Raw genomic sequence first — 25,130 nt, forward strand, 5'->3', positions numbered from 1 at the left:
GAGATGCAGTCACTCATCTGGTGTCAGATTTGCAAAGGCTAACTCAGTTTAGCTCTATCCTGTTTGCTTTTAGGGAATAAGAAGCCTGTAGTGAGCAGGGATTTTCTTCTTCCTCTAAAGTAGTCTGTTTTTTGCTGAAAGTCCTGTTGAATATAAGTTGTGACAGTAGCACCCTTCTCTCATTGCTGACCCCAGCGAAGAAGTTTCAACATTTTTTTCCATTAAGTGTGATGTTTCCTATAGGTTTTTTGGTAGATATCTTTTATTTGTCCTTTTATTTCTAAGTTGCTAAGAATTTTTATCATGAATGGTTGTTGAATCTTATAAAATTGTTTTCTACATTTATTGAAATAATTGTATGCTTTTTCTCCTTTATTCTGTTTACAGGTGAATTAAATTGATTTTTTACTTGTAACTTTACATTTTGGTGTGATTTAAAACTTACATAAAAATTGATTTGTACAAGGAATACTCATAACCCTTTACCCATGTTTACCAGTTGTTTACAATTTGCCTAATTTGCTTTATCATTCTATATATTCACATACATATATATATATACATATATGTTACTTATTTTTTCTAGAACCATTCTAGACTAGATTGGAGATATTATAAAACTTTACCCCTAAATACTTCAGTGTATATTTACTAAGAACAAAAACATTCTCATATATAGCTGGAGTTCAATAATCAAGTCAGGAAATTAAACACTGATCCATGACTGTTCCTATATGTGAATGTTAAACCAACCTCGCATTCTTAGAATAAACCACTATGACATGACATTTTATCATTTTATCTTCAATATATGTCATTGGATTTTATTGGTTTTCTTTTAAAAAAGAAAACATGTGTTTATGAAAGAACTTGGCCCTATAATTTTCTTCTTGGTAAAGATCTTTCTCAGTTTTAAAAAGTTGGGAAGTATTCTCTTTTTTTTCCATTCCCTGAAAGAGTTGTAAACAATTGGTACTATTTCTTCATTAAATTTTATAAAGAATTTACTCCTGAAGGAGAGAGAAGTTTTTAAATTTGGGATTCAATTGAATAGATAAAAGACTAGATTTTGTTTGTTTTTGTATCCATTTAGTAAATGTTTTTTTAACTGTCATTTAATCTAATTTTCTAGTTTCTTGTCATAAGTTGCTCATAATATTATTCTATTATCTCTTAAATATATGAGGATATAGAGTTTTGTCCCCTTTTTCATTCCTGATATTTTTATTTGTGCCTTCTCTCTTTTTTTCCTTGATTAGTCTTACTATGGATTTATTAATTTTATTACCTTTTAAGCAACCAACTTTGGTCTTGCTGTTTCTCTTTTATATCTTTGCTTCCCATTTTATTAACTCTTATTTTTCTGTTTTGATTTTCTTCTTTTTGCTTTCTTTGGATTTAATTTGCCACTCTTTTTCTTTTCTTAACTTCTTAAGATTGATACTAAGAACAGTGATTTTCAGCCTTTCTTCTTTTCTAATATATACTTTTAAGGCTATAAATTTTCTTTTAAACACAACTTTAGCAGCTTTCCATGGGTTTTGATATATAGTATTCATCATAATTTCAAAATACTTTCTAATTTCTGTTAAGATTTCTTCTTTGACTCAAATAATGTAGCAGTTTATTACTTAATTTCTAAATATATGTAGGGATATCTAGCTTTATGTAACTGATATCTAGTTTAATTTTACTACAGTCAGATAATATACTTTATATGACTTCTATGCTTTCACATTTTTTGAGACTTTCTTTACGGTAATATTGGTAAAGGGTGCAGGTGTACTTGAAAAGCATGTGTACTTCAGTTCTTAGGTGCAATATTCTAAATAAGCCAATTAGTTCAAGTTTGTTCATCATATTATTCAATTGTTTTATATTCTTAGCAATTTTTTTCATCTTCTTAATCTATCAGCTAATGAGAGAAGTGTGTTAATATCTCTCTACGACTTTGGATTTGCCTGTTTCTCCTTTAGTTATGTCAGTTTTTGCTTTGTACATTTTGGGTCTATGTTATAAGCTATATATAAATTGAAATTTTCCTGATGAATTAACCTTTTATATATGGCTAAAAAATTCCAACCTGATAATCTTTTTTTGTTGACTTTAATCAGATTTCATTTTTGTGATATATTGTGACTTATGTTTTCCAATCTTTTTCTTAGTATTTTTTTTGCATTCCCCCTAATTCCTCTTGGGAAGTTGATTGCCCCAACTTTGTTCTCTTGCTGGTTTGGAATTCCTCAAATATCTATTGATCACAATCACACCTACCTCCTTTTTTGGTATAATGGTAAACAACTCTAGCTTAACTTTTTAATAAAAAATTAGATTTTAGTTGTATTTTTTCATTCTCCATAGTTATAATGGATATTCTATCCATTTCCATACTCACCACTTTTTTTTCTTGCTTGCATACCATAGTTTATCTTCGGGTTTAGTTTCATTTTCTTCTTTCTTGCTAAAGAATATCTTACAGTGAGAATCTGTAGGGGTGTAAGCAGTTAATCTTTGTATATCTGAAAAAATCTTTATATCACTTTCATTGTTAAATGGTAGTTGAGCTCAGTATAAATTTCTTGTTGATGCTTAATTTTCCTCAGCACTTTCAAGATATTACTGCATTGTCTTCTGACCTTTATTGGGGCTGATTTGAAATTTGCTGAGTGTCTAATTGTTATTTCTTTGTGAATAATTTTCCTTTTTATCTTGTGGCTTTTAAGAGTTTCTCTTTATCTGTGTGGTTCTACAGTTTCGCTATGATGAATCTAGATATGTATTTATTCTAGAGAGTTGGAGAACACCTCTCTCTCTCTCTCTCTCTCTCTCTCTCTCTCTCTCTATATATATATATATATATATATGTGTGTGTGTGTGTGTGTGTGTGTGTATACTTTTTTCTGTGTCTTACTGGTGAATTATTCAGTATTTCCTTCTAGTTAGCATTTTTTATAGTGTCCAGTCTAGAATTGATCTTATTTATTGAGGTTTTTTTTACTGAATATATTTTTGAATCCTGGCCTTGGAAAGTTAACTCTTCTCATATATACCTGTTCTTCTTTTATTTCTTCCCTCTTCATATTTTCCTGGTCTCTTAAAATGAAAATTATTATATCATTTGTGTCTTCTTGCATTATAAACATATATTTTTAAATTTAAAAAAGTCTTTTCTAGGCTGTTCTATAAAACTGATTTAATCATAAATGAATTCACATTTATATCCTTGATTTCATTCTCATTAGATTTCTTCTTTGGTTGGGGATTTTGGTTTGTATACTTATTGTTAGTGGGAAATTTTTGTTTATGTTTTCTCTCTCTCTCTCCACCCCACCCCTCCCATATTTTCCTCTCCCTATAGTGATTTTACAGTTGTTAAGAGCCGTTGTGATCCAGGGCTCTAGTCCTTAGCCATTTCTACTATTTCAAGGCTTTCTTTTCATTGTAATATTGGGGATATCTTATTCACTAAATTTGATTGAGGTCCTTTGTCACAAAACCTTTTCCTTGTCTTCCTGTCTCCCTAGCCAAAACCCCAGTCTGTCAGCAGCTTAATTTTTCAGATTCCTTTCATCCCAGCTCTTGCCTTTCTAAATGAAAATGACTCTAGTTCCCCTTTCACATGGAGCACCCTCATTCTGCAGGAGTGAAATTCTGGATCATCACTACCTGCAGCCCTGTGGTTTCAGCTGCTGCTCACCACTTTTTTTTTTTTTTTTTTTTTTTGCGGTACCCGGGCCTCTCACTGCTGTGGCATCTCCCGTTGCGGAGCACAGGCTCCGGACGCGCAGGCTCAGCGGTCATGGCTCACGGGCCCAGCTGCCCCACGGCATGTGGGATCTTCCCGGACCGGGGCACGAACCCGCATCCCCTGCATCAGCAGGCGGACTCTCAACCACTGCGCCACCAGGGAAGCCCTGCTCACCACTTTTTGTTTCTATTACGGGGTGATTATTTTGAGGCCAGTTATTTTGCCTTTGTTTTGTTTCTTACCTGACATTGCTATGTCTTTGCAGGAAAGGGGTGTGAGACACCACATGAACTCACTGCACTGGCTTGATCAGAGTTCTATCCTGTTCCTGAAGAGCTCTTCATCCTTCTTCCAGTCAGTGTCACCCTTATGGTCATGTAGTTCTGGATATGGCCTTGATGCTGGGCCTGGGTGATAATAGAAGACACCTTCTTCTCACAGCTCTCAAAGGATTTCCTGCATTATCTCTCAGGGACCTTTGCCTGGGAAAGGAGGTATCAGGTGCAAAGGCCATAAGCGTTCCCTGTAAGGGTGGTCCTGGAGGAGAGGGGTGCATGGAGGATAAGCAGTGGGCTTCTTCTCCAGCCTGCTCTGCTCCACTAAACTTTCCAGAGAAAAACAAATGTTTAACTGCCAGAAACATAGATGTGGAAATGTTGAAAGACCAAGAAATTAGTTGCCTACATTGTGTCACTTTTTTATATTTCTTATGAAACTCAAAAAATATCTCAAAAATTCCCAATTAGAAAATAAAAATGAAGAAACATTATGAACCTTTTTTTATGTAATTGACTATAATACAGAGTAGAATTGGAATTTAAAATTTCTTCTATAGTTATTTTATATTACTTCTTCCTAATGAATTTCCTTAAGGAATATTTGAAAAAAAAAAGCACATTTAAATGATCTAACGTGTATATTAATTGGTTCATAACATTTCTTAAATAAAAAATTTCTAGTGAGTTTGAATTACAACTAAATCAGTACATTGTGTAGAACTCTTTAATTGGAACAAATCTAGATCAAATTCTTTTTCCAGGATAAAGCTGAACATAATGGCTGGTTCAGTGTAGACTGTCTCTTTATAGCCTGTTAACACAATATAGAGGCACATTCAATTTTGTGTGCATGTGTATGTGACTACAAGGGGTTAAAAACCCAGGTTCTCTTAATTCTGAGAGCATGTGGTGGCCAGCCCAGAGCCAGATTGAGCCATGTTAATTTCCCAGAAGATTTCAAAGAATTATCTTTTGAAAAGGGGAAGTTTGGCTAATAAAAACCAGGATAACCTCCGGCAGTCACATGGAGAAGAATAGAAACAAATTACTCCTGGCTTGTTCGACATTGTTGCTGGGGGCTTTCTCTGGCCAAACCAGACTGCTTTGTTTTTCTTTACTCCAAAGAGGGAAGTTATTTCAGTAATGTCCTGGGAAAGGCAGGAGTACAAGGTTGTGCCAACTGCTCATCTGTGTCTTCTTTCTTAGGTTCAGCTCTTTGGGAAGCATGTGAGGACTGTAAGGGCTTTTGTGCCATCAGGTCCTGGGATTGGATTCCTGTTTTGCCACTGACATCCAGGAAATCAGAGAAATTTATGTTTCCACTCTGAGCTTCAATACCTGCATCTCTTAAAGAAGATAACTAATGCCTACCTCATGGCCATGATGGCGAAGATTTGGATATGATAAGGGCTGTGATGCACTTGGACACAGTAGGCGCTGAAAAAAAATGCATAGGGATTCCCGGATTCCCCTTGTGGGATCAGTGCCTCTCTTCCTCTCTGACAGCTCCTGAAACCTCACCTCTCTTGTAAGTAGGTTCTTGAAAGTTGGAGCCAGATGACTGATACAGGTTCTGTGTGAAGATTAAGGAATTTGAAAATAAAATATCAGTTATCTATCGGCTGTAGAACGAATTACACCCAAACTTAGCAGTCTAAAACAGCCATTTCATTGTGCTCACAGATTCTGTAGGTCAGGAATTCAAAAAAAAAGCACAGCTCCATGGTGCTATGACCTCAACTGGGAGAATTCAAAGGCTGAGGGAAGAAATCCTGTGCAGGTATCTTCACTCACATTCCCCGCCCAGTGAGGCCCTCATATGAGGAGCACCTGTACATGGCATCGCCATGTGGCTGGGGCTTCCTCACAGTACAGCGGCCTTTACTGTATGGCAACCATGGGTCTGAAAGCAAGTTTCCCAAGAGAACCAGGCAAAAACTGTAACACTTTTCTTGTCCTAACCTTGGGAGTCACATAACATCATTTCTGCTGGGTCTCAAACCCCTCCAAGTTCAAGAGGAGGCAACAGGCTCCACCTTTTGATAGGAGGAAGGTCCAGATCACGTTGTAAGAACACGTGAAATGGGAGCTTTTGTTATCGACTCTTTGGAAAATACAATTTGCCACAGGGGTGAGTCAATAATAAGTCCTTGAAATTTTTTACTGGATTTGATAGGAGTGTGAAAGGTAGAGTTGAGGAGAATATCTACAATGCCATTGACACAATGATTCAGGTTGAAATAATGAATGGAGAGAAGGGAACGTAGAGAAGTAGACAATGGGATAGGGTCAGTCTCATGCAGGCGATGAGGAAGAAAATAAAAAGGGGAAATAGGAGTCAAGAGGACTCTGAGGTTTTGAACATGGATGCTCAGAAGGGAGGTGCTGCCACTACCTGAGACAGGGAAGTCACAGAGAAAAGCAGGAACTCCCTCTTCCCACTTTACTCACCACAGATTTGCTCATCTTCCAACAACTCACATATATAAGTCTCAATCTAATTTGCATGCATGCTCTTTGCTTTTCACGGATCTGCATGTTAGCTCAGATCCTGAGGTCTCAGTAAGTCTCTAAGGGGCTGGGATGATGACTCTTGGAGAGATGACATCAAGGGCTATAACTGGAAATGAAGCCACTTACGAATCTGGTTTTGTATCAAGATCCTGTGTTAACTAAGCTTTCCTATATAACTAAAAATCCAGGAAGAAACAACTGCCCATGTGGAGTTTCTGCAAAATGTTTTAATACCATCGTGAAAGGTATGATCCAAACATTCCCTGGGGAAGGATCTCGGGTTTCTTTTATAGCATGATCTGTCCTTGGAGATCAGGCCCTTAGGAGAGCCATACTTGATCCCATTCTCAAGGCTCTGCTGGCAGTACCTCTTCTTCCCTGGTCTCTGCTATCCAGGGTACAGAGATGTTTAAGTAACTTCATCCATTCCAGACAAGCTTAACTTCACTTCATTCCAGAGAATTTTGGGTTCCCAAGAGATGTCAAAAGGAAGTTAGTTATAAGATCATTTTAAAACATTCTAAATGAATGCTATCCTTCTCCTAGTGGCCAGGGGAGGCTAAGCAGTTATTCCAGAGAAACTGCCCTTGCTTAAACATTTCAGGAACTGGCCTTTAGGAATTGTTTTTGAAGTCACTCCATGAAACCATCATCATTATATACTTTGTTTTTGACCCCAAATTGCCTTACCCACTTTTATTTGCAAGTGACAGGAATTAACTCAATTTAAGTGAAAAAGCAAATTTACTGGTTCACATAATAGGAAAGGTTGGAGCGCACCAGCATCAGGTATGGCTGGATCCAGGGGTTTAAATGGTATCATCAGATCTCTGCCTCTTTCAGTTCTCTCTGTCGGTTCAACTCATTACGTAACACTACAGATGGCTTCCTGCGTGTGCCAAGGAGGAAGGCTACCAGCAACCCCAAGACTACGTCATCCCAGTTTAGTAACCTCAGGGAAAGGAAGGCCTGCTCCCCAATAACTTCCCCTTCCCCATTCCCACCCTTGTTCTTATATCATTCCCAGGCAGGACTCTGATTGTCCCAGACTGAGCCACGTGTCCATTGCTGTGGCTTGGAGGGAAAGATTTGTTACTAGAAACAAACAAACAAAAAAATGCAGGCAAGGCACATGCTCTGGGAAGACAAAAATAGTAGTGGCTAGTGGCTGTCTCATCTGCTTTGCTCAGCATTCTTGACACTGATTAATCTTTAATTGTTCACAAAACCAGCCCTGGGAGCTTGTTAGAAATGCAGATTCTCAAGATCTATCCCAGCCCTACTGAATCAGAGCCTGTAGTTCAGCAAGATCCTTTGGTGAGTCTCATGTACATTGAATTTGGAAACAGGTGGGCCAAAGGAGAAAGGTTGGCCAATGGCTCTGAAGGAGCTTTCCTAAAAGGAGTTTGAGAAGGTTCTACACATGGCAGCATGATTGGAACAGGCAACCAGCATGCCCAGGCTAACACCACAAGGAAGGAAGCAGGCCTGGGCACCGCACTGGTGCCCCAGGCAGGGATGCAGACACCATACCGCAGCCTGAGGTCAGAGGTATGCTGAGTGAAGGAAGTGATGCTGATTCTACTCACCTTTTGAACGAGGCACCCCTTGAGCTCCCTGAGCACAGCACCGGGAACCTGGGTGGTCCAAGTCTGCGGAGGTGCCTTCAGTGGCTTCTACAGAGAAGAGGAGAAAGCTTCAAGGCAAGAATGTCGATTCCAGGGCTACTATAGTGCAGGCAAAAGCTGACATGACTTTGCTCTCTCTCTTTTTTTAACATAAACCTTTTTAAAACAAAATATTGAATACTACTTTCAGTCATTAGAATGATTCTGAAATTTGGATCCTATCTAGTTGCAAATAGAGCCACTTCATGCACAAGACTTTAGGCAAAACACAATCATACCTAGACAGACTTTGCCCTTTCCCCAGCGCATTAGTCATAGGAGTTGGATGCGGAAATTAGGTAAATTCTCAGTCAACTCAATCGGTTCCCCTCTCATTTACTTATTTTAAATCGAGTATTTCTGTAAGAAGTGCTGCAGAGATGAAAGCCAATGGAAGTGTAATTAGATAGAAAGTTTTAGAGGACTCAAGGTCTGGACCAAAGACTGGAATTGCTTCCTGCTGTCTGTCTCGAGGCCATGAGGCCTTGGAAACACAACACTGGAATGCGACGCAGGCTATAATCCAAAGTGATGGAGAGCAGATTTCTCTGGGTCTCCAGGCTATGCTTTCCTTTCAGGGATGGGTCTTCCAAACAGTGTCCTTCCTGTGTGTGTATCTGCTCAGGTTGCCACACAGTCCAGAGACCCCGGGAGATGCTTTTGCATGCAGAGTCCTACCGAGTCCTAGAGCGTGGGGTAAGGACATAGTCTCCAGAATCAGACCCATTGGGTTTGAGTCCTTTCTTTGCCACTTATAGATGCGTGATATTGGGCAAGTTACATACCTTCAGTCTCCTCAACTATGAAATAGGGTTAGCAAAGGATCATTGTGAGGATTAGATGAGAAAATGTGTATGAAATGAGATGGCAGAGCACGTGTCTTTTCCCAAGCACCTGGCACGGAGGAGGTATCGATGTTAAAGCACTTAGCTCCCTTCGCAGAGCACGGAAAGCACTTAATTCACAGTAGCTGTTATTGTTCCCTAACCTTTGTTCCGTTTTGTATGATACTTTCCTTCGAGATGCTGCACGGTCAGCATCTGCTTTCCATTCACATATGATGAATATGAATTAACATTAACTCAGCCTTGAGAATTTCATGACATACGTCCTTGAGATAATTGGACACACTCTGAGGTTTCATCGAAATGTGGAGTCCTGAACAAATGTACAGTTCCCAATATGTAGTTGTTGGTCTTGATCACGTTAGGAAGAAGGTTCTGGCACCCACACTCATTCTTTAAGGTCCCCAAGGCTCCTCTTGTAAATAACCTCTTCCTGTGCACAACCCCACAGGACTTGGGGGACTTGAGTTCATGATTCTCTTAGAGAGATCGCTTTATTCCCTTTTGTTATTTTTAGTACTGGGTCTGTGCTCACTTGCAACAAGTATTTGGGTTCCTGGCTTCCATTAATTTTTCCTTTCTTCATTCTACATAGTTGTTGAGCACCTCATCCGGGACAGTCAGGACGCCATGCACTGGAGGGAGATAAAAATGCCCGCTTTAGGTAACCGCTTTCCCCTCCAGCCTCTGTCTCCATCACTCCCTTAGCCGCATTTGGGAACAAGCATGTAGGATGCTATCCATCTTCCCTTTACTCTGTACAATCTCTTCCCTTCATGGAAGACTGGAAGTCTTTCCCACTGGAAAGACTATAAGACTATCCCCAAACTATACCTGTGTCTTGAACTCTTTTCCAAACCCAGGACTCACATCCTCAAGTCTGGTGGACACACTCACTGAGCCTCATTCTTAGGGCCTTTTGAGTATCTCTTTTGTGAATTATAATCAATTTCACTCCACCAGAATTTTTTTTTTTTTTTCCTACGCGGGCCTCTCACTGCTGTGGCCTCTCCCGTTGCGGAGCACAGGCTTCGGACGCGCAGGCTCAGCGGTCATGGCTCACGGGCCCAGCTGCTCCACGGCATGTGGGATCTTCCTGGACCGGGGCACGAACCCGCGTCCTCTGCATCGGCAGGCGGACTGTCAACCACTGCGCCACCAGGGAGGGAAGCCCTCCACCAGAATTTTTGAAGGGCCGTGAAGATCTGTGTTTGGGTCTGTTTGCTTATTTGTTTCTTCACTGGCAGTTTTTCCTAAGAATACCTTGGCCCTTTCTTCTTTACTGATGTGCCCAAGCAAATCACTCCCCCTAGGACATTCTGCTCCTCTCACTTCCCTGCCCTCAACTGTTTGTTAACGTGACCCATCCTAAAAGGTTCAGTTCCAATGTTTCTCTGAGAAGCCTCTTGGGCACAGCTTCACCTGACCAGAATCATCTCTTCTCAAATTCCCTGGAGTCTGCATGGCCCGAATGACCCCAGGTTCAGGACTCTGAGTGTTCGTGTTGGGGTTATCTGGGTGCTAGTTCCACGCACCACCTTCCCCTTTGGGGAAGCCCAAAAGGGCAGGGGGACCTCCTGCATCTTTCTGTCTCATAAAGCCTCTAGCAAAGTTTTCATTAGCTGGATGACCATAGGCGACTGACTTACTCTCTCTTCCTCTGTAAAAAGGGAATCTTGTTACCCAACCTCACAGAATATTTCATCTAACAACCTGGCTCAGGGTTCCCCATAACTCAGTGTTAGATATGTTTCTACTTTCTTTGCTCACTCTTTGTGCTTCTTAGATGTTCAACGCATATTTCCTGAATGAATGAGTTAATTAATAAATGCATGAATCAGATGGTTTTCTATTCCAAAGTGCTCACAGCCCTGATGATGTTTATATTCATTGATGCCGAGGACATGATTATTACGTAAAAGACTGTAACTATGGACTAGTTCTTCTATTTCTCCCTCTCAGGCATTGTTTAGGACTTGGGGTAGGACAAAAGTGTAATTCAACAGATGTAAACACTGGCTGTTATTCTTTTAAACTTTTGCAAACCTGATAGTAGAAAAAGGCTATGACACTGTTGTTTTAATTTGCATATCTCTGATTACCAGTGATTTGAAGTACTCGTGAAAAAGCAGCAGAAATCCGTGTTTTAAACCGCTTGAAGGCTGCTGAGTACTTCAAGTACTCAGGCACATGACTTAGAATGGCTGGGCATGGAGGCTAATGCTGTCAAATTCCCACCGCTTCCCAGGTTGTGAGGTCACACAGAATGTAGTAGACCAGTTGCGCGGCCAGAGAAGACTGGTGTTTCAGCAAGGGCATCTCCCTGGCAAGCGCTGGGAATGCGTATGCGGTCCTCTGACCTGTACTGTGCTTTGTCACTGTCAGAAGCCACGGCCTTCCATCAAGAACCCCCTCCCTGGAAATCTCTCTCTTGTTCTCCCACCAGTGGTAAATGAGTTCTTACCTCAACGCACTGGGAGAATGATTGAGCCTGTCCCTCCTGCCCAGAGTCTGCACTTCACTCCTCAAGATCTAGGGAATGAGTGACCACCTTCCCTCAGTCCAAAACCCACCTTTTAGGTGCTCCCTCCCATGTCAGGACAGACTTCTGCCCAATGTGGATGAAGGTGAGAGCAAATACACTGTCCCACTGATGGGACTCCACCCGCTACCTGAGGAGTCTGGCCTTAGCTTTGTGCTTCTCATGGAACAGCCTTCACCGTAAAATGACCAGGCCATTCAGTCTTGGATATTCCTACCTGTGAGGCTTTGGTAGAAGGTCAAAACGGGCTTCAGCAACTCCTGTCTGGTCTCTTTCGGGAGTCGTGCTGCCCAAAGTGATGTTCAACCTCCTACATCCTCCTATTGTCTGCTCCCAATTTACTGTGAGCCAGTACATGGAAAATAAACTTAAAAACATATCAACTAAGAGCAGAAAATAATTTTCAGAGACCATATAATCTAAACCCATTTTAAGAAAGTAAGGAGAGAAGGTGCCCACCATTAAACCACCTTTCACATGATTACGCACAGCAATCTGACTTTCCTATTCTGATCTTTGCTATACCTTTGCCTAACTCAAAGTCCCACTGCAGTGTTTTTTCCTAATATAAGGGAGCAGAGATGAATTCAAACTTCATCATGTCTAGATAAATCACTTCACTATAAAAGATGTTGGCTTTTCCCCGGTTTCTAATGATCAAAATTATACACATGCTATAGACAGACAGGTAGATAGAGATGGATGTATGCATGGATGTATGTATGCTGGATTTCAGCCAGGTTCCACAGGTACACGTGTAAATGTGCACCCCATTCTTCATTGTCATTTCTTGTAGTGATTCAGTCAGGCAGGAAGAAGCCAAGGTCAGCATGGGAACTGGATTCAGAATGCCTCTGAGGAGGGTTATCACCTGCCCATCTTGAGTGATGGGGACAGAGGTACCAAAGGCTATGGATTTCAGGACTGCTATCAGCCTGGTGCCGTCCTTGACCCTCTCTTCCAGGTGATTACCATGTAGCAAATCAATCAATAAACAGTTACCATGTGTCTGTTAAGTACCAGGCACTGAAGGCCTCTGAGGGAAATGCAAAAAAGAACAACTGAAATTTACTTTTATTCACGTAGAAAGAGAGCTGCTAGAATTTAATCAATTTAAAAAAATTTTTATTTATTTATTTTTGGCTGCGTTGGATCTTCGTTGCTGTGCGCAGGCTTTCTGTAGTTGCAGTGAACGGGGGCTACTCTTTGTTGCGGTGCGTGGGCTTCTCATTGTGGTGGCTTCTCTTGTGGCAGAGCACGGGCTCTAGGTGCGTGGGCTTCTGTATTTGTGGCGCGTGGGCTGTAGAGCGCAGGCTCAGTAGTTGTGGCACACGGCCTTGGTTGCTCCGCGGCATGTGGGATCTTCCCAGACCAGGGCTCGAACCCGTGTCGCCTGCATTGGCAGGTGGATTCTTAACCACTGCGCTACCAGGGAAGTCCCTAAAATTTTATCAATTTCATGTAAGGTAGTAAAATGTACACCTTAAAACACCTTTCTATGACTTCTGATGAGTAGCCAAGTGAGGCACTTTACCCTAATAATTAACTGCCTGGGTTGAAATTCTGACTGTGCCACTTACTAGCTGCGTGGCCTTGGCCATGTTAACGCCTCTGGGTGTCAGTTTCCACCTCAGTTAAAACAGGGTCAGAGTAGCTACTTTAGCGTCTGCATAGGGCTGCCGTGAGTATTCAGTGATGTAATCCATAAAAAGTGCTTTGAATGGTGCCTGGCACATGGAGAAAGTGCCCTTAATGTTAGTTACAATCACCATTGACCTCCCTTCTGGCTGTGAATGTCCAGGTCCTTGGCAACCCTGACTCAGAGCTTAACAGTGAGGTCAGCAGCACAGGAGGCCATGGGTGGCAGAGGAAGGGAGAGCTGGTCTGATGCAGGAGGTCAAGGAGCTTTCGGGCAAGTTCCACCTGGGAGTTCTTGGGGTTTTTTTTTGTTCTTGTTGTTATGAAAGTGTTCATACACACAAAACAGTGGAGAGAAACGTGTAATGGATGCTTACCAACCCATTTCCTGGATATGACAGTGGTTAACATTTTGCCATATTTATTTTATCTATTTAAAAACAATTTCACTAAAGTGTTTTAAAGTAACTTAGAAATATTACATTTCATCCCTACATGCTTCACTGTGTATCTCTGAAACATAAGGACAATTTCTTCCAGAAGCACAATGTCATTGTCCCACCTAACAAATCAACAAGTCCGTAGTCTAACACCCAGGCCTCCTGGAGTATTTCAAATGACCCTTTTGATTTCAAAATACACTGCTGGGGAGGAGACCATTCTGAAGCCAAGATATGAGTGGCTGTAGGTAGGAAAGAATGTTCCAGGTGTTAGGATAGGGAGGGGGACGTACTGTTGGCCACTGTCCCTCTTGTCCCCCTGGAAAAACATAGCCTGGTCTGAGGTCCTTTGTGTGACTGTGCTCATTCCAATTTGCTTCTTTCCAAAGGAGGAAAACATGTTTTTGAAGGGCGCTTGACAGACAGGAAAGATATTAATAAATGACATGCAAATTTCTTAATTTCGCTTTGGCTGGGTATATGATTGCTACTTCTGAAATACAGGCTGGTGATGGAGCTTCTCTTTTAAAAAAGATTTCTTGAGCTCTGAGGGTACATTGGGTTGTCCAGCTGAACATGGCTGGTGGCTGAGGGCAGAATCACTCTGACCTGAGAGGAAGTGAATAAGGACACGTTCCAGTGAAAACTGGCCCTAAATAAGAAGTGGAGAGTTTAATTTTGAGACTGTTTCTTGGGTGGAGATACCACAAAGGTTTGACTGAAAAGCTGAAAAGTTCTTTTTATAGCCCTGTTGCTTGCACATGTGAAAGCGACTTCATCGACTGGACATTTTACACTTAGCTTTTGTGCTGGGGCTTCTCCTCTATTTCTCCTTCAATCCCACATGTTGCTGGGTGGGAGCCACTGTCCACTGTTCTGGCTTGAGTGCCCTGGGCTTCCCAGTTCAAACAACTCTTCCCCTTCTCCTAGGAACAGGGGTGAGGGTTCTCCCCATCCGTCTATGAAATATGCAGGGATCCCTCTGGTCAGAGTGTTGGCCTGTGGTGTTGCAGGGTCGGGCCCCAGCCCCATGGTGCCCAGTAGCAAAGGCCATGGGCTCTGGAACAAGGCTACTTGGACTCAAAGCTGGTTTTCACCACGTGCTGCTGGTTCCCCTTCTCTCCAGGGCAGTGAGTAGCCAGTCTTTCAAATATGCTGTTTTCTTATATTTACACCTTTGTGAAGGTATTTTCATTTGTTCTGGGAAAGACTGTCCTTCCCTAAGAATGAATAAATCACATTATAATGTAATGAAGAAACGCTGCAACTACAAGTTGAGGGTGAATCTTTTTTTTTCTTTTACATCTTTATTAGAGTATAAATGCTTTACAATGGTGTGTTAGTTTCTGCTTTATAACAAAGTGAATCAGTTATACATATACATATGTTCCCATATCTCTTCTCTCTTGCGTCTCCCTCCCTCCCACCCTCCCTATCCCACCCCTCCAGGCGGTCACAAAGCACCGAGTTGATCTCCCTGTGCTATGCGGCTGCTTCCCACTAGCTATCTACCTTACGTTTGGTAGTGTATATATGTCCATGCCTCTCTCTCGCTTTGTCACAGCTTACCCTTCCCCTTCCCCATATCCTCAAGTCCATTCTCTAGTAGGTCTGTGTCTTTATTCCTGTCTTACCCCTAGGTTCTTCATGACATTTTTTTTTCTTAAATTCCATATATATGTGTTAGCATACGGTATTTGTTTTTCTCTTTCTGACTTACTTCACTCTGTATGACAGACTCTAGGTCTATCCACCTCATTACAAATAGCTCAATTTCGTTTCTTTTTATGGCTGAGTAATATTCCATTGTATATATGTGCCACATCTTCAATACGAACAGACCAATCACAAGCACTGAAATTGAAACTGTGATTAAAAATCTTCCAACAAACAAAAGCCCAGGACCAGATGGCTTCACAGGAGAATTCTATCAAACATTTAGAGAAGAGCTAACACCTATCCTTCTCAAATTCTTCCAAAATATAGCAGAGGGAGGAACACTCCCAAACTCATTCTACGAAGCCACCATCACCCTGATAACAAAACCAGACAAAGATGTCACAAAGAAAGAAAACTACAGGCTAACATCACTGATGAACATAGATGCAAAAATCCTCAACAAAATACTAGCAAACAGAATCCAACAACGCATTAAAAGGATCACACACCATGATCAAGTGGGGTTTATTCCAGGAATGCAAGGATTCTTCAATATATGCAAATCAATAAATGTGATAAACCATATTAACAAATTGAAGGAGAGGGTGAATCTTAATACAAGATGGCCATGTGTTTCCTGCTAGGTGTTCTTAACTGCCTGGCTTATTTAGTTTTAGTAGAAGGAACTCAGCTTTCATCACCCCTTTTTTTAATAGACATGTTTTCTCTTGCCTTGGAGTTCATGTACTTAAAATAAAACCCCATGGAATCCCAGGTTCAAGAGAGAAAAACAACTGGTTATGCAGAGGAGCTTTTTTATATGATCTGAAGATCATAATCAAGCATAAGCCAAATGCAATTTGATTGTGTAAAGCTATTACTTAACAAGTAACACAGCACTTATAAACCCCACGACTTGGATTTATAAGTAATATTGTACAGTGATCCATAAAATTAAAATAATACCACCAGCTATTAGCAGGTCATGAGCTTTGACTAATTTGTAAAATAGTGTTTGTAGATGCCAATAAGGATTTTGAAAGATGTGAATATTTAATTTTAAACCTAGCCTATTGACATTGTTCAGAAGTCTACTGAGTCAACTAGTCCTGGGCAGGAACCTCCTCAAACAAGAGGATGACAAGCAATGCCAGGGCATAGTTCCAGAAAGTTCTTTAAGCAGGTCAAGAGAGTACAGATTTTTCAAATGATTGAGAACTGGGAGAAAGTGCTGAGAGGTAGAGTCAGTTGTTTAAATCATTGGGAAAAGGGGATTTAAATAGCCTTTTGTAATAGTCTGAGTGAATGAGAGAGAAAAGGAATTGCTTCCTTTACTTAGCCATAAGTGAAAGCTATATGTTTAAACACGAGCCATACAAATGAACTGCCTTATTGGTAAAGTCTGGTAATGATTTCGTTAAGCACCATTAGAACGGAAGAAGAAGATACATGTAATCTCATTCTTTCCCTCATTCGAGGCTACAGGCGTCATAGTCCTTGGGACTCTTGCTTTTGGTCAGATGTCATATCACTGTAGCCACAGATTGGCTGTGAGCCTAGTTGTGGACAGCCACTGAAGTTTTTGGTAGGATGGATCTTGACTTATATACAGGTACCAAAATTCCTTGCCAGGTCCTTGCCAGTCGCTGTGGTAGATACTTCTATCTGTTCACCTACCATCTAGGACTTCCTCAGACTTCCTGTATTAGAGAGCCCCAATTTGATTTGGGGTAGCCATATGGCTCATCAGCAACACTCTCATTCTTCATGACAGCTGGTGGAGTCCACATAGCACAGTTGGGCCCATGAGAAGTGGGAAGAAGTCCTTGGGAGTGTGTCTTTTTTTAAATGAAAAGGCTGAGCTTTACCAAGAGAAAGCCTCTTTTTTGTCCCCCATCTCACCCCCAGGATGCAGATGTCAAAGACACAGGCGACAGTCAGCAGATGAGTATGGAAGCCTGGCCAGGGTAAGAACGGAGTGAGAAGCAGAAAGAAGGAAGAGATCTGGTCTCTGGGAGCATCACTGAGGTACTGTACCTGCCCTGGACTGTCACCTCCGAACCTTGTCCTGTGAGAGGAATAAAGCCTATTTCTTTAAGCCGCTATCGTTTTCTATTACTTTTAGCCAACTTCATTCATAAATGGTACTGATCCAGAGAAAAGTTCTTCCAGAAAACCTGACCCAAAGTCACTTAGCAACTTATTAGCTGCTTTTTCTAGCAAACAGCACATTTTCAGCCCTAAAAATCCAATAAAAAGGAAAATTTTACTGTTTCTTTTTCTTCCTTTTCAGATCAGGTAATTCCAGATATCAATAATATTTCAAGTGTGTGAGGAGCAGAAGTTCTGTGCTTTTGACACTGTGCTACTTCATCCTTCTGTTATTACCATCTTAATGAAAAAAAGCAAGGTGACTGCAGTATTTCTGCTTAGTTTCTTTGCTCTCTCCATTGCTGCCAAAGCCTTTCTGTAAGGGGCACCCAGAATAAGGTCATATTACCTTAATTCATATAGCATGACCTTGGCCACAGGTCAGGTAGAGGAGAGTATAAAGAACAGATCAGATGTCATCATGTATATTTCAGTGGCCTTCACAGCTGCCTTACCTTTCACTGGGAGGTGTGCTTGTCCTGAGAAGCTCAACAACATCCTAAGGTGCATTCCATTGGCGTGAAGGTTTGTCCAAAGTCCATGATAACTGGCCCGACTCAGTCCCCAGTGTAAATGGGCCAGAGTTGGTCTTTTTCAACCTAAACAGTTAAACCGTTTTGTCAGATCCAAGATGAGAACCAGAAAGTATACCAGAATGTTTCTATGGACATGGATAAACTCTTCATCTTTACTGACCATGAGAATAGCCTCAAAGGGGGGTGGGTATCACCTGAAGATAGAGTGCAGGTGACTATTCCTCAAGTCCTTCTGGAAGCCTGCACAGTGGTGCTACGTGTTGACTGTAAGTTTGAGGAAAGCCAAGGTCTATGGTGCCTGTGATGTGTTGTCATGGTGTCTGTCAGCGGTGTCAGCTGTTACTCAAGTTGGTTCATCTGGGTCATAAAGGCTTAAGCACTGTGGTCGTAGGAGTAGTCAAACAGGTTTCGCACGTCCACAAAAAGCCAGAAAGTAGAATAAAAGCCAAGAAGTGTAAATCCTAGTCCAAGGGGTCAAAGGCATGTCCAGGATATCCATAGGATCTCACCAGGGATTGGAGTAGAATTATTGATGCAGCAGAAGTTTTGGGAACCTGCAAGTTGTTTCACAAGCAATGCTAGTGCAAGAATTCTGATTCATTTCAAGTAAGCCCATGTTAAGCTCACCTTGGCAGGGAACCCCAGGGGGAAGAGACTAGCAGAGAATCTGAAAGTCTATGGAGCCCTGATCTGGACCTGCTGCCACCTCCTTGCTGCTCTGAGAGGCCCTTGTCCTAGAAATCCTGACAGCCACCCTGGGCACATGGAGAGTCACAGGATAAACCTGGAGCATTTTCTTGGACCATTAATTTTGCTTAATGATATTTAGATAGCCAAGAACATTTCTATGCTTAAATAATATATTGTCTAGTATAAGGCAAAATTTGCACGAATTTTAAGGAGAAGCACAAGTCCTCAAAGAACTCGGCATTGTTGGTGGGTTATGTCAGGCACTCAGCTTCACTCTCCTCTGATCCTGCAGGAATGCTCTGGTGGAAAAGTTTTGAAAGCAGTAAACAGATGACAACACTTTGCAAGGCGCAGAGCTCTTGTACAGATGTGATCTTTGGATTAGTCTCTCCTCAAGGAGGAGAGAGCCGTGTGTTGTCTTTCTCTCCCTAGTCTCTTCCCAAGTACTACAGAAGAGAACAAGGAAAAAAGGGAAAAAAAGTTACTCAAGATCAGGTTCTCCAAAGACAACCACAGGTGACATTTGGGTGGACATCCTTCAGGGTGCCCCTTGATACATACGGCAGAGACACGTGGATTCCATTTTACACAAAGAGTGATTGTATCTGTGAGATTCTCTGATGGGCAGGAAACTTTTTAAGTTTTCAGAGCGGTTTGAGTTAGGTTGACTGAAACAAATTACCATTTCCAGATACCCTCTCATAGCAAACAATGTCACACACCACCGCGAATAGAGAGAACCTTTCACATTTACCAAGAGGCAACAGATATCATCTCTTGCGTTCTTTTTTAAACAACAACAACAACAAAGTAGGACTGGTAGGTGCTCAATACATGATTGTGGGATGTGTGTCCAAGAATGAAAGTTAAAATGCCATCGGCCCCCAGGCCAGGACCGTGCAAGGGTGAAAGACCCTCTCACGACTTCCTGGCTGTGCGACTGAACGACCGAAGCATCACTGCCCAGTTTCTTGCTGGGTTTCCCATCACCCACGGCCTCCGAGGTGGGGGGATGAGCCCTCTCAGGATGAGCCTAGAGAGCTGAGCCCATCTGCCCGCACTGACGCTTCCCGACGTGACACCGGCCTGCTGGGGTGGACGCCTGCCAGGAGCGGCCAACCGCAAGAGGTCCAAGGGAGGGAAGCGGGGCAGGGGGCAGAGAGCCCGTCCGCGGAGGTCCTGGATACAGCTGCTGCCCGCGTGGCGTGGGCGAAACCCCGCCTGGGGGCGTGGCTGCTTTGAGCAAAAGGTTTGTTCTGAGAGTGACTTTACAAGGTGGTTCTATAAACAGTGGCAGGACTTCAGATGGCGATAGCAGCCTCAAGCCTCTCCTGTGTGTTCTGTGTGCAACGCTGGAGGGTAGAAGCTGAGGCTGCAGACTCTGCCCTGCCTTTCAGTGGCCCTTAGAGCAGTCTCCGCCCTACCCCATCTCTCTCTCACACCCTCTCTCTTTAAAAATACCCATCTCTCTCCCTCTCTCTTCCTCTTTCTCTCTCTCTCTCTCTCTCTCTCTCTCTCTCTCACACACACACACACACACACACACACACACACACACAATGCTTATCCTACCATGAGATCCATGAATGGGAATTTTAGGTGCCAGCTTTCCTTTGAGCTAATGCATGTAAAAAGGGCCATCTCTTGGGCTTCCCTGGTGGCGCAGTGGTTGAGAGTCCGCCTGCCGATGCAGGGGATACGGGTTCGTGCCCCGATCCGGGAAGATTCCACATGCCGCGGAGCGGCTGGGCCTGTGAGCCATGGACGCTGAGCCTGCGCGTCCGGAGCCTGTTGCTCCGCAACGGGAGAGGCCACAGCAGTGAGAGGCCCGGGTACCGCAAAAAAAAAAAAAAAAAAGGGTCATCTCCTTAGGAGTAGCACATAAAAGTGTGTCCTGAGGGAAAACGGGGAAACTCTAACTCCAAAGGCCTGGAAATTTACGAAGGATGCATCAGGACTAAGACACTGGCTTTTGAATCAACCTGGATAGGGTCTTAGCCATTCCATCTATAAGCTGTAAGACCTTGGCCATCTTACTTACTGCATCTGTAAAATGGGGAGACCACCTCAGAGGACAGTGAAGGTTAAAGGTACTCACACACAAGCACTAGCAGAGTTCCTGGCCCACAGGAATGCTCAGTAGGTGGCAGCTGGCTAGAAAAATCTACCTAAGGGCCAACCTCACCAAGCCCCAGAATTCTTGGAGCTGGGAACTCAGCTGAATAAGGATGTAACCCTTGAAGCCTGCGTCCCCCCACCCCACCGCCATTCCTCAAAGTCTTCCTTCAGTGCCGGCCACGTGCAGTCAGGGCCACAATCCAGCACGCCCTCCACCCTTGTATTTTCTCTGTGTAGGTCTCAGCTCCCACTAACCTTTCAGCTCTCAAGCAACTAGCATTTATACTTGTATGTCCCTGTTTGAGTCCAGCACTGCACATTCATTAGTGAACCACTCTGTAGTGTAGCCAACCGGCTAAGAACACAGGATTTACATTCAGACAGAAATGGGTTTGAATTCCAGCTCTGCCACTAGTCACCTGTGCAAATGTATGCAAGGTTTCGTAAGTTCTTGGATCTTAGTTTCCTGAACTAAGATGGGAGTAATAATAGCATGTAAGGTTTCTTATAAGAATTACGTAATAATTGTAAACATTTGTAAAGCACGTGGTAGACACCTCATAAATATTAGCTATTTTTCATTTCATTAATACTGTATTTAAGTTAATTTAGTGCGGAAAATAAAACATGACAAAACTGTGGGTTTTGACCTTCATCAAAGAAAGCTGCAGCTTTTTAACCTTTGCACATGCCCAGGGTGCGCCTTGGATACAGAGAAAGGAGAGAGGAATGCCGGCAACTCTGGCAGAGCAGGGACCAGTCCTCTGTGACCCACAGCGACTCACTGCTTTGCTCAAAGCTCCTATTGTTGCCTTGTGGCAAGTTCTGGTCTCCAAGACCATTGACTGACGACTGTTTATGATGCTTTTTGGGGAAAGACATTAGATCCATACAAGGTTAATTATTATTATGCAAAGGAAGAAGCCCACGAAGTGTTCATAGTACTTTTGGGTGGCATACATATTCATGTCTCTTTCTTAAAAATGATGTCTCTTTTTATTTATTTGGTAACTTCTTTACTCTGGTTCTGAAAAGAATAAAAATGCAGCCTCCACAATATTAACTCAGACAACTCTGCTTAAGCTCTTCCAAGGTTCTCCATTCCCCTCAGGTGTAATCCCAGTCTTCCCAGGAGCCCGCAGATATGCAGGACCTGATCTCAGCCATCACTCCCCTCCATTACTCCCTCTCCTCTTAGCTGCTGGGTCCCAGCCACACTGACTTGCTTGTAGCTCCTGGCATACACTGAGCCAGCTCTCCTGCAGGGCCGTCGCACTTCCAGTGCCCCTGCCTGGAATGCTCTTCCTTCAGGTGTCCTCATGGCTCACTCCCTCACTTCCCTCAGGCCTCTGTTCAGAGGCCATCTTACCAGAAAGGACTTTCCTGAGAATCTCATCTAAAAGAGTGTCAGCCACCCTGTCACCCTGTCTGCCCCCTCTACCTTGCTTTGTCTTTCAGCACAGCACTTACTACATTCTGAAATGTGTGTGTTTGCTTGTCTGACTTCTCCCACTGGAATATAAGCTCCCTGAGGGCAGAGACTTTTATTTCATTTGCTGCTGTAGACCCAGCACCCAGCACCATCCTAACACACAGCGGGCACTCAGTAAATATTGAATGAACAAGGACTACATGTGTCTTGAGTTTTGCACGTGAGCACGGAGGAGGAACCACTTTTGCAAACCCACTTCACTATGAGAGCTTCAGGTGCCCTGTAGCGAGGGTCAACTCGCTCCCTGGACAAAACGACTCAGATGGGTGGTTGCCTTCTTCCACTGTGGTCTCCGTGACTCTTTTGACTAATGGGCCTGCAGCAAAGCACCGCCAGCAGATGAGGGGATGGCTTTCCGATAGAAGGTCTTACCTGCCACACAAGCTCAATGCAGGTTCCCCATACCCCCAACCTCCATTTGAAAGTAGAGCGTTCCTGTAAAAACTTTCAAAAACCGGAATGGCTTGTAAATTGAAGAAGCAGTTACCTTAGGACACATCTTGCCAATGGATGCACAAAATAAATCAAGATAAAGGGCAGATGCTCACAGGCACAGTTCAAAGCCCTGGCAGCTTGATGCTGAGATGCTGAGTGTAGTTCCCAAGGAAGGAGCTTGGGTGCCGCACGTGCAGCTCCGGCTGCATCCTGCCCCTATAATGGCTCACTGCAAAACACACACTGAGCCCTTTTTTCGATTTGGGCCTTTTCATAAAAATCAAAAATCCTCTTCAGATTTCTTTCCATTAGTGAAGACAGATACTAACGTAAGCCTTTCGTAAAAGCGAGGTGGTGTAAAGCAAATTTTTGAAAAACAGGGGATACCTGTACACATTTGAACAAAAAGTACTAAAGAAAAAAGGGGGGAAATGACTATGTAAAAACAGACCTTATGAGATATGTGTTATGTTCTTTGCAAGAGGATTGAGAATAGGGATTTGTTAGAGTCAAGAGAGATGTTTCGATGGCATCTTGCACAATGTTCCTTCTCCCCAGTATTTTTATGATATTAGGAAATCAGAGAGAGCTTTACTCTCTCTGAATCATGGTATGTCCTGGAAGATCAGGAGAACATTCAATGCCTTTCCCACTGCTTAATCACGAATTTTCACTAAGATGAAAAAGTGAAATTTACTTCTTATAGAGATGGATTTTTAATGGTGCTTTTGTTTTTTAAGTAAATGCTCTTTGTAAGACAAAGACATAATACAGAAGAGAGCAAGGAAGAAAGAAAAATGGTTACTCAAGATCTCATCCTCTGATGAACACCACAGGTAACATTTTGGCGATCATCTTTCAGGATACCTCTTGATACGTGGATTCCCTTTTACCTAAACGGCTCACATTATATGTTTTATAGAAGCTACTTTCTTCACCCAATACTGTATTTTGAGGACACACTTCTATGTCAAGATATGTAAATCTTAAACACCATTTTTAACAGCCTTCAAAGGAATAATGGTATTCCGCTGTGTGTAGCCAGTTCCCTACTGATCCATATTTAGGTTGTTTCTGACTCTTTGCTATTAGATGAGATTGTATATATAAGCTACTCTGTGGGCTCATTCCAGGAAGCTCTTGCCCCAGCTGAACTATCAGTCTCCCATGGCATTATCACTCTGAAAATCTGTCATCACCACTCCCCATGCCCAGCCCTGAAAACACTGTCTTAAAGGCTCCCCAAATCCAGTTGTTTTTTTTTTTTTTTTTGGTTGCGGTACGCGGGCCTCTCACTGTTGTGGCCTCTCCCGTTGCGGAGCACAGGCTCCGGACGCACAGGCTCAGCGGCCATGGCTCACGGGCCCAGCTGCTCCGCGGCATATGGGATCTTCCCGGACCAGGGCATGAACCTGTGTCCCCTGCATTGGCAGGCGGACTCTCAACCACTGCGCCACCAGGGAAGCCCCCAAACCCAGTTCTTAACATCAGCCAAATAGGCTCTATTTAGTCCATCTACCACGTGTAGAGGAGGGCTTATGTACTTATTTTTGATTTCCTAGAAAAATTCAGAGCACTTTTATATTGTATCTGGCCTCAATTGTTCGTACCTTTCTCTCACTCCATCCCCTCACTTTCTGATAACTGCAGCTCCTGGAGAATTACACCTCTTCTGCTGGATAAAGTCCTGATGGACCTGGGGGTGGGGCAGGCAGGCCAGTCAGTAAAACCCAGTGTGTGAGGCAGCCAGCCTCTACTTGCATTCTTCCCTCTGCCCTTCTGCACCCCACAGCCTCCAGGTCACAGGTCTGTAAGCTACTGGCGTTGGTGCAAGAGCCCCTGCACAGGACTGATCCATCTTTAGCAGATATACCAAGGAACCTCCCGGGGGAGGTGTGTGTTATCTCGGTGGCCTTAAATATGTCCTTTATTTTGTTTCAGGACATGGTGGGGAGTAAAGCCTCGAAATAATAGACTTCAGTGCTAGGTGGGCTTTTTTTTTTTTTAATTTCCTCTCATTGTGTCCCATCATTGCACTTGTTAGGGTGACTTCTCTCTGCAAAACCCTGCTGTGCTGCGTCCAAGCGTGCCTCACTATTATTAACCTGTTGGACAGCTGAGGGTCAGAAGCAACCAGAAGCTGCGTAACCCGCCCAGGATCATGTGGCAGTGCCCCAGAGGCCTGGGACTCAAGCTTCTGCCGGTGGACCTGCCCTGGGCTCAGGCAGAGGGCACGGGAGTCGGCTCACGTTACACAACCAGGTCACATGCTGGGGGGCGGGATCCTCTTCTTTTTCTTGACTCACTGTCAGGAAGCCACGGAAGGAGGTGGCAAGAAACCCTGGTGGACTTGTTTTAGAGGGTCTCTAGAGATGGG

This window comes from Stenella coeruleoalba (genome assembly GCF_951394435.1).
Source record: "Stenella coeruleoalba genome assembly, chromosome: 1".
Classification (NCBI taxonomy): domain Eukaryota; kingdom Metazoa; phylum Chordata; class Mammalia; order Artiodactyla; family Delphinidae; genus Stenella; species Stenella coeruleoalba.